Consider the following 11,208-nt stretch of genomic DNA (forward strand, 5'->3'; position numbering starts at 1 on the left):
TATATTTATGACAAGAAATATTTCATCAGGTGGATTAAAATAAAACAAAATGAAATTAATTTTGAAAATCATGAGATAAGTAGTTCAAAATGGAATAAGTATGCTTCAATAAATAATCTACTACTTATAGCAATAACAGTGTTTAATAAAATTTCAAGAACATATTCATTATTAAGAGGATAAAATGAACTATGAAAAACTATGTATTTTTACTATCTATATGTTTTATTAGTATTTAAATTCAGGTGAGATGAAATAGCAAATGTTATAACTACAAATTGTCTTTACAACTGCACAGAGTAAACTAAAATGCTGTTTCCTCTCTTCATTTAGATAAACTTGAGTTCACTTCTGTATCAACTGACTACACTGAGAAGTGTAAGCAGTCCTTTGCTGCATGGTGTGTACTGATCTGTGAGGCATGCTTTCCAACGGTGCTTGTTTTGAATGAAAGTGAATTCTTACTGCATGGCTTCAGCGTGTGTAATGTCTAATGTGTGTTGGTGTTAACTCCGTGTGTCATGTTTCTTCTATTTTCATTTTGGTATATTTTATTTAGGTTATTGATTTTTAATTCACATTTCATCCTTTTCTCTGGCTTCAAAGTTTAGAGAGATGTTTTTATTCTGAATATTTATTTTGGAACAAACTTATGACAAAAACAATAACACTGTCGGTGACAGATGGACACTCCACTGGAAAGCACTGAATGTAATAAGAATAACAAAAGAAATCATAATCTCTGACATGTTCAAATTTGAATTGAAAAAAATCCATTTAAAGCAGCAATATTTATTGGGTTCCTTTTAATAGAGAGGGTATATAGCTGAATATAAGTTTCACGAATATTGAGTTGGACAATTTTCATTTTCCACAATTCATACTTTTTCCATCTTAAATATATTCTCATTTTTTGGTTCTTTCCAGTGGTGTGCAAACTTTCTACAAATCATATAAATGTTTGTCAAACTACTACAATAATGTCTGAGAAAAAAATTCCTCTGGCCTTCTCAGGAATGAGAAATGCAGAGCTGGAGAGTTGGAACAGCTGTTAAAGGCTCAGGCTCAGGACCAAAAAGACAAGAGTGTGCGATATATACAAAGATACACCATATTTGTTTTATTTTTTGAAATCACATCACCTTTTGAAACATAAATATCAATTTGTTGGGGTGAGCTCATTAGAGTCAGTTGATGAATGTTAAGGTATTGGTAAGCCAGTTATGAAACACAGGTATCATTAATTTTAAAAACTGTGTGTTTTGTATATTTGCAATTAATTTATTTTAAGTAGCACTGAACACACAGGATACACCTTAACTAATTCATTTCCTCTATCTGTGATTCTAAAGTCTTCCAACCTGTTAAATATGTGTGGAGAAAATATTGCTGCAATGTGTTATGATCACTTTGTCAATGTCTGCAATTAGGAATGGAGTTTTAGTAGCTTGAAACAAGGCATGGGAGGTGTATTTGCAACACAGATGTAATCGGTAAGTGCAGATCAGGAGAGCCAGCAGCTAAACATTTGGCAGCACACCAGGAATATGAGCAGCTACTGCAGTGTGCATAGCAACAGGTGCACACGCAGAACAAGAGATAAACTACATATGTTTAAGCCAACCAGTGCCTTCGTTATGCATCAATCCCATTGTGAAGGTGTATATTAATGTAAACATATGTAGCATATCATTTTATGAGTTTTATATAATATATACATATGGATATCCTTTAATACTGAGTTCTGTGATATTTACAATATGAAAATCCAGTGTCCATTTGCTGGCAAGATGGCAAGATGATGGAAGTTCTCGTTTTTTGACCCTCATCTTTACTGACTCATAATACTGCTAAGAAAGAGAGAGAAGAGCAGGGAGAGAGGGAGACAGAGAGGAAAAGAGAAGGGAGGAAGTGAAAGAAGGATATTAATTTCATACACAGTGTTGTGGGAAGACTGTCCTTTAGGCATGGCATGGCCTTTGTCCTCTTGAGCTCTTAGTAGCTGTGATTATCCACAGGGGACCTGCTCAGATTGGGCCCAGTAAATGTCCATCATGGGGAAGGAAGGGTTTATAGGGCCCACCCCTCTCCAATTTACACAGGTACTTAAGGGTTGGGGAGAGAGAGAGACAGAGAGAGAGAGAGAGAGACAGAGAGAGACAGAGAGAGACAGAGACAGAGAGACAGAGAGACAGACACAGAGAGAGACAGAGTGAGACATACACACACATACACACACACACACAAACATAAGTATATATAGACCCAAAGCTGAAAGTTTCTGCAGTCAGCCTTGTAGTCAGAAACTGAGGCCCATGTGGCAGAGGTTGGGTGGACATAGCTGTTGCATCCACGAACTTATCTACAGGAAACCTTCATGTAGGAGTCTGTTCTAAATTAATCTCATTTATTTTCATATACATATATGCAACTGAAATGATTGTTGTCCTTGTTGGCTCCATTAGAAGAAATAACCTTTCTACATAATTATGAAAACCACACTATGTCAAGGTCATGAGCTTCTCTTTTTAAAATCATTTGATGGTGGCCAGGCGTGGTGGCGCACACCTTTAATCCCAGCACTCGGGAGGCAGAGACTGTTGTCCTTGTTGGCTCCATTAGAAGAAATAACCTTTCTACATAATTACGAAAACCACACTATGTCAAGGTCATGAGCTTCTCTTTGTAAAATCATTTGATGGTGGCCGGGCGTGTTGGCACACACCTGTAATCCCAGCACTCGGGAGGCAGAGGCAGGTGGATCTCGGGAGGCAGAGGCAGGCGGATCTCTGTGAGTTCAAGGCCAGCCTGGTCTACATAGTGCATTCCAGGACAGCTGGGGCTACAGGGAGACCCTGTCTCAAAAAGACAAAAAAAAAAAAATCAGTTAATGTTAATCAAATAATATTTGATTATTATGGGTATAGAGTTCTTGAAAGTTCCCCCCCACACACACTGGTAGGAAAACATCTAACATTTTAATTACTATTAAACTTCAGTAAAAATATTTTTGTATGAAAATAAGCATTGCCATTTCATATTTCACAAGTGTTGTTGCTAAATTACATATAACAGACAAAAGAAATGTGATATTCATTATCTGTGATATACAGAAAGTTTATAATTGGATCCAAGAGTGTGGCATTATTCTACAAGCCAGAATAAAATGCATACTTTTCAAAAGCATTTTTACATAAAGTGAAATTAAATTGCAAACCTTTTAATAAACACAATACTTAATAATAAAAAAAGTAATTCCAGTTAGTGGCATGAGCTTTCTCTTTTGTTCTTCATCAATCAGAATTTGAATTATTCAAAACCTTATAAAAACACCTCTATAACTTTCATAGCGCAACTTTTTAGAGCAATCACCATAAAGTAAGTTAAAGGGTTTTATATTTATATGATAACTTTTTTGAGATATGCTGGAACTCTCTAATGACTACATTGTGCATGTTGATTGCAGATTCATTTCAGTTTCTGAAGTTTGCAGAAAATTGCAGTCCCTGAAAGCAGAATGCAGAGGAAGCCAGTAACATTAGTCATTCAAAAGCAAGGACACTTGAGAACACGCCGTGCTTCCTCTTGCTGTTGTTAGCATTTCCTTATGTTTTGCATTGTAAGTTGTTCCCAGCTTATATGACATATTTTTATCCTTGCTATCAGAATGAAGCAATTTTTAAAGAATTCCTAGTTCTTCTTTCTTGTTGAGCAATAGTATTAGAAAACAAAGTAAACCAGGATGGGAGCTCCAGGTGAACTTTGCCATTAAGATGCCCTTGCCTCTGAGAGATCGCAAATGATAAGAAACACATGTGTGCATAACAGTGCACGTGTGTGCCCGTTGGACCCCTTCATCTGTATCCGTATTAAGTCTAGCCTTGTTCATGATGACATCTCCACCTGTGATCTATTGTCACATGGATCATGTAAGGCTTCCCCAAGCTTATTCTAACCCTCTTCCTTCAGCAGGAGAAAGCCTTCTACCACCTGCCAACTGTCTACTTAATTGGTCGATTTCAGTTTTCTGATGGATCCAAGAAAAGTCAAATATTTTCCATTTTTCATGCTTTGGCCTATTATAAAGAAAGAATGACAATTTTCAAGAGTTTATGTGCTGAAATCAGAATTATTGTGAAAATATTTGCATATTTCAACTCAATGTGGATGCATAAAGTTTCTAGATATAAAGGTCCTCAGCTCTTGCATTCTGAACTGCATCCTTTGATTTGCTTGGTTATGCTTTCCAAGGTATTTGCTCACTCAGAAACCAATCCACCAGAGCTACAAAATCACACTATAGAAATACAGTGCACTGATTTCAGCTACCATTCAAGAATTATCCTAGTAGAGGATTCTAGAAAAAATAGTGGCATCTGAAGTATCAGACATCTGTGCCCTCACCTAGACAATATCTGCATTGACAAAATCTGTCTGCCATTTGTAACTGTTTGGGGACAGTGCAGGCCTGCAGCTACCAGAGGAAGGCATAGTAACCAAAGTTAATATCCATCCATTTCAGGTCTCAACACAGTGGTGTCTACTCTGGCCAGGTTCCAGCTGAGGCAAGCAGCTATGAATGTGTCCCTGGAGCAGTGTTACCCAGGCCATGGGACCAAGCTAAGCCCACAGATCTTTTCCTGCAGCTTCGGGATCCAATTGTAGGATTGTGATTCTAAACACAGAGCTGACTGCACAAAGAGGCTGGAGGTTTACATGAGCAACTGACGGTGTGGCTGCGACTACCCCTAAAAGCAGCTTCAAGAGGACTGAAGGCCAGTGACCTTCTTCCTGTCCCTTCTTTCTTTCTCCTTTTCGTTCATTTTTGAAAGACAGGCAGAAAAATCTAGAGTATTCAAAATAAAGTGAACACAAAGAAATTAGAAAGTAACGAGGCATACATAGGTTCAGCCTCAGATACAGAGGAGATATTAAGTTTATACAGTGGGCTGATGTGTGATTCAGAGAGCGTCCACAAGTTTAAAAGGGTAACGGCAAAACCAGAAAATTAAAAAAATGCCCCTCCAATCACGGTAAATTATGAAAAGGGAGAGGGTGTGATTTTGCCACATCATCAAATCTAAGTGCCTCCTTCACAACAGAAAAAGAAATCTGAGATCACAAAAAGAACCGAAGAAGTATGGCCCATTCAAAGGGATAAATAATCAACAGAAACTGTCTTAAACTAAAATCATGTCACCTGGAATCTCAGTGGGGGAAAAGGGGACATGAATGAAAAGAGGTGACTGCTAGCACTGTGGTAGGGAAAGAAATAAAAGGAATGTGGAAAGAAATAGCAATAGAGACACAGGAAAGTCAGGGAAGTGGGGGATGAACTAGGATTGTTAGTAAGTAGGCAGCAGAGCACCATAAAGAAATGACACTGAAAAGTAAAAATAAACTGAAAATAAAGCAACTGCAAGGCAGATTTGAATAAGAAAAATGTTGCAAACTAGAAAATAAAAAAGATAAATTAGGGATTAAACAATTAGATAAATAGCTTGTGAAATGAAAACCACAGAGCATTATTGGTAAGGAAGGCGGTATTGGTTTGCCTTCTGCTGCTGCAACTACCACCATGACCAAAAGCAGCTTAGGGAAGAAATAGCTCACTGTGGTTTATGGTTCCAGATGGGGGATTCCATAATGATGACGACAGCATCCCGGCAAGCAGCAGACATGGTGTCGGGGCAGGAAGCTGAGAGATCACATCTTGAACCCTCAAAGAGGAAGCAGAGGGTAAACTGTGAGTGATATGAGGGTATAAACATTCAAAGTCCCGCACAGTGACATCAAGGCCACACCTCCTAACCCATCCCAAACAGCACTCCCAACTAGGGAGCAAGTGTTCAAAGGCCTGAGCCTCTGAGACACATGTTTTTCATCTGTTAAAATCCAAAGTTTACTTATATTTAACTTTAGATAATTTTAAAAATATATTGTGAATTGAACTTTTGAACATTTCATACAACAGTCCTTAATCAAATTGAGAGCCCTTCCTCCATCCATGCCTCCACACACACCAGGCCGCATATACTCTGGCATACATGTTATGTCCCATTCAGTCAAGCATTTTGCCTGGATGTCCTTCTGTGCAAGTTCACCCACTGTCGTCTGTTCGGCCTATCTAGAGATCTTAAGGAAGGTCTACTCTCCTTCTTCCAGCAGCAGTCAGTTTTCAACAGTTCTCAAGGTAGAGTCAGCCCACCACCCATTCCCCTCACACCACACTGGGCCCCTCTCTGGTTGAGTGGACATGGGTCTTGTGCTCGGTGCCACCACTGCCACAAGCTCACATGTGCAAGCTTCAGTGGCCTGAAAGCCTCTGTTTCCCTGTGTTCATGGACCAACCCTGGTTCTTACAACCCTTCCACCCCCTCTCACAATAGTCCCTGAGCCATGGGTGGGTGAGGTTTAGTAGAGGAGAGCTATCCAAGGACACATACTCTGCAGTCTCTTATTCTCTAAAACTTAGCCGGTTGTGATCTTCTGTGTGCATCACACTCTGTTGTACAAGGAACCTTCACTGGTGAGACTTGAGGAATGTAGCCGTAATCTCTCCAACCCCTGTCCCAATACATTTCGTGAGCTTTAGATATAGAGGTTTCACTGTAGATGTCACCTAGGGATGGGCATCTCTCAGACATATATTTTCTGGATGTGACCAGTTGTGGAACTCTGCAGTAGCCTCCATCTGTTGCAAAAAGAAGCTTCTTTGATGAGTGGTGTATTACATACTTGATGTAAATATAAGGATCTACATTTAGCATAAGGTAAGAAATTTCATTTGTCTAGAGAAATGACAGAGCTAGGGTTTCTTCTCGGATCTATGACCTCTCCAGCCACGTATATTTGGCTATAATTACATCGCCACCCATGAGTTCACTCCCATTGAGAGGGCTTTAGGTGTAATTTGACAGCTGTTGATTACCCCCCAGGTAACAGTGCTGCTACTGAACCAATAGAGGTAATTTGCCAGTGGTTTACGTGTATTTGGCTTTAGGACTGGGTTAGAACATTGATAGATTTTTCTCCCTTAGTAGCTTGCATAGTGTCCTCTAGAACTATGAGAACTAGTCTTCAGGGAAAAGGTTTTCAGGTCAATTCCTGCTCTATGGATCTGAACAGAGAGTTCTCAAATGAAGAAATAAAAATGGCTAAGGAACACCTTAAAAAGTACTCATCACCTGCAGTAATTAGAGAAATACAGATAAAAACCACTTGGAGATTCCATCGTATGCAGTCAGGCTGGTTAAGATCAAGAGAACAAAAGCCACCAAGTACTCATGAGGATGTGGAGAAAGGGAACGCTCATTCACTGCTGGTGGGATTATAAACTCATGCAACCCTATGGAAAGCAGTGTGGGGAACTGTTAGAAAACTAGAAATGAATCAACCATAAGATCCAGCTGTACCACTCCTTGGCATACACCCAGAGGACTCATCCTACTGTAGAGACATCTACATCCATGTTTGCTGCCGTTCTTTTCACAATAGCTAAAAAATGGAAGCAACCTCAGTGTCCCTCAGTTGAGAAGTGGGTAATGAAAATGTGGTACATTTACACGGTAGAGGTAAGGAAAGACGAAATTATGAAATTTGAAGGTAAATGGATGGAACTGTTATACTAAATGAAGTAACACAAACAACAAAGAAAGTGATGTATGTTCTCCCTCATTTGCGGATTGTAACACCAATCCCTTATATCGAAGGATATATTCTCATCTAACAGCAGGAATGAGGAATGTGGAAAGGAAACACAGAGGTAAAGAAAAAGTCAGAAAGGGGAATATTAGGGAACAGGTGTTATGGGGCAGGGAGTGGGAATGTTCAGCTGGAAAAGGAGGGGCATGCAGGGTACCATGGGGGTAAGGGAGGAGGGAACTCAGAAGAGGGGGTATGGAAAGGTGGGTGTTATCAGGGGGAGGGGAGGGATAATGGGGGCACTTGGAATGGAGAGGGAGTAGAGAGAGGAGAGATGAGTGGATCATTGGTGGCATGGGAAGACAGAGGGAAATGTGGTGGCTTGCGAACCCCCTGAGAAATACACAAATGGTGTCTGAACATTAGTGCATGTGTATAGCTGGGGATTATATGGTAAGGAGCACAGTACCAGACAGAAGAGACCTCCCTCGAGCAGTTCGTCACAAGAGTCCAAAAGACTTTCAAAATAACAGAGGCTATTGCCAGAATCCTTGGCTATTTGTTCCCCAGAACTCAAAGGTAAGTCTCTACTGCTGTAGACAGGTCATAGTTCGGACACAGGACTTGGAGCAATGAGGAACATTTTTGACAGAAGCCCCACATTTCATTCCCTGGCCCCCGTGGGCTCATGGCCACATCATAATACAAAGTGTATTTAGTTCGAATCCAAAATTTCCCAGGCTTTCATAGTTTCAACACTGCTCAAAATCCAAAGTCTCTTCTGAGACTCAAGGCAGTATCTTAATTGTACCCTCCTGAAAAATCAAAAGGAAACTACAAATAAAGAACAAAATAGGGCTAGAGTGATGGATCAGCCATTAAGAGCACTGGCTATTCTTGTGGAGGACCTGGATGTGGTTCCCAGAACTCACATGGCAGCCAACAACTATCCTAAACTCTAGTTCCAGGGGACTCAACATTCTCTTCTGGCCACTATGGGCATTGCACACATGGGTGCACTTACATATATATACGTAGGGAAAATGGCCCTACATATAAAAGTACAAATAAATTAATTAAAAATAAAATACAGTGGCTGAAAGAATGGCTAAGCAGTTAGTAACACTGGCTGCTCTTGCAGAGGACTTTGGTTCAGTTCCCAGCACCCACATGGCAGTTAACAATGGCCATAACTCCAGGTTCAGGGTATCTGATACTATCTTCCAGTATCTGTGGGCACTGTCAGACATGAGTGCACTTATATACATGCAGAAAAAATGCTTGTGCACATAAAATAGTACTAAATAAATAAATAAAAGTAATCAAGAAGAAAATTACATATTTTTATCAAACAATGACACAATGTAGATTTCCATGTTGAAATGGAGAAATGGAGGTATAAAGAGAAAAAGACATATCTCCAGCTCCCCACCTCTAGCCTGAACACATATTTCCCTCTTACACTGGATCCACTCCCTGGATACAGCAATACTTGGCAGATATCTCATAGCTCTGGCAGCTCTTATATCTTAAGGTCTCCACTGCAATTCAGGCTTCACTTTCACAGCTTTCGGCAATTGCCTCTCATGGTCATCTGTCCTCTCAGGACCTTCATGCAGGGTTTCCTGAACACAAGTTGCCTGGACTTATTAGCTCTTAGAATTGAGGACAAATCCACTCTCCTTCGTTCTTGAAACTTTCATGCATCCAAAACCAGTACTGTGCAGATGAGACTACCAAGTCCCCTGCCCTCCTGGGATGGACCTGGGAGCCCTTGGACCACATTAGCAGTAGCTTTCACATGTTGTATTCTAAGAGGCCTTTTGTTTCACAAGTTGAACACTTACCTAAGTGGGGTCTTGCTCTGAGAGCCCCCATCCCATCATCACAGTGCAAACCAAGAGGCCTCTCCTTAATGGTGTTAATGTCAACAATTACACCCTCTTTTCCAGAACGTGCCTTGGCTGCAATATTAAGCTTCCTATTGCTTTTTTCTCTCCAATCTCCATTTTAAATTTCTTTGTCCCATTTGCTTTTTTAATTGTACATCTGCATAAGAGTTATCAGTAATAACCAAGCTAGAGATTCAATATTACATTCTCTTGAAATCTTTTCCATCAAAGAAATTAGTCCATTACTTTTTATTTTAGTCTCGGGCAATTTCTAATGACATGGGAAGAAAGTCAGATTCCTTTTCACAATATTAAGTGAACTTCCTCTAGAGCAGTTGCAAGTAGAGGTGTAACTCTCCTCTGAAACCTTTTAGGCTGGGCCTCTGTTGACCACCACAGCCTCAGTATTGCTGTTTTCTGGGTTCTTTTTTGAATGTCCTATTAAACTGTGCTTGAAGCATTCTACTACTTTTCCAGTCCAAAGTTCCAAAGTCTTCCACATTCCTCAAAAAGTCAAGATGGTCAGGTTCTTTACAGCAACAGCCTCCTCCTTGGCACCAACTTCTGTATTAGTTTGTTTTCTGTTGCTGTGACAAGCAGCATGCCCAAAAGTGACTAATGGAAGAAGTGGTTTATTTTGACCTGTGGCTCCAGAAGGGGTGTACGTAATGGCAGGGATGGATTGGCAGCAGGCAGCAGGTGCTACAGCAGAAGAAGCTGAGGCGGCACATCTGTGATTTTCACACAAGAAGCAGAGAGAGCAAAGTCGGAGCAGGGTGAGGCTATGAGCTCTCAAATCCCACCCACAGTGACATACTTCTTCTGGCAAGGCTACACCCGCTAAACCTCTCCAAATAGCACTACCAATTGGGGACCAAGAATTCAATTATCTAATTTTCATTCAAATCACCACAGACAAAGAAGGAAGGAAGGAAGGAAGGAAGGAAGGAAGGAAGGAAGGAAGGAAGGAAGGAAGGAGAGAAAAGAGGTGGGAGAAAGGGAGGGAGGAAGCAAAGAGAGGGAACAAAGGGAAGGAAGGAAATGGAGAAAGAAAGAAAGAGAGAGAGAGAAAGGTAAATAAATAAATATCCATATGTAGAAAACAATATTATTAAAAGCTAAATACAAAGAAATCCATACATTTTCTTTTTAAAATTCTAGGTGCTAAAATATAAAATCATGATATTGTGTTATGTATGCCTGATAAAGAATCAATATTTTAAAATATGTCAATGGCCCAGAAAACTCAGCAATAAAAATGAAACAATCCAATTTCTAAAAATCTTTAAGAACTCAAACAGATGTCTTTGAAAAAGATGCATGAATGATCAAGAAGCACATAGAAAGGAGAGGTGCCCCAAGTCACCAGGGTTGCACCTGGAAACAGTGTGTGAGACGTGCTTCGTACTTAATGTGGTTGCTACTACTGAAATGAATGAACTAGCAGATATTGGCAAGAACATGATGACAACACAGCAGGGATACCAGAATATAAGGGCTCCAGTGGCGGGAGGGAGGCTATGGGAGGGTGCCATCTGGGAAGTGGGTGTATAGTCAAATAAGATGGTTTGGGATGTTCTGTGTGATACCACACACATACACACAAAAAAATCAACAAATTGAAAAAAAGTGTTATATTTGAGGAGGAAGCATGGAAATTTACGTCATGCTA

This window comes from Nannospalax galili, unplaced genomic scaffold (genome assembly GCF_000622305.1).
Source record: "Nannospalax galili isolate Female #2095 unplaced genomic scaffold, S.galili_v1.0 scaffold352, whole genome shotgun sequence".
Classification (NCBI taxonomy): domain Eukaryota; kingdom Metazoa; phylum Chordata; class Mammalia; order Rodentia; family Spalacidae; genus Nannospalax; species Nannospalax galili.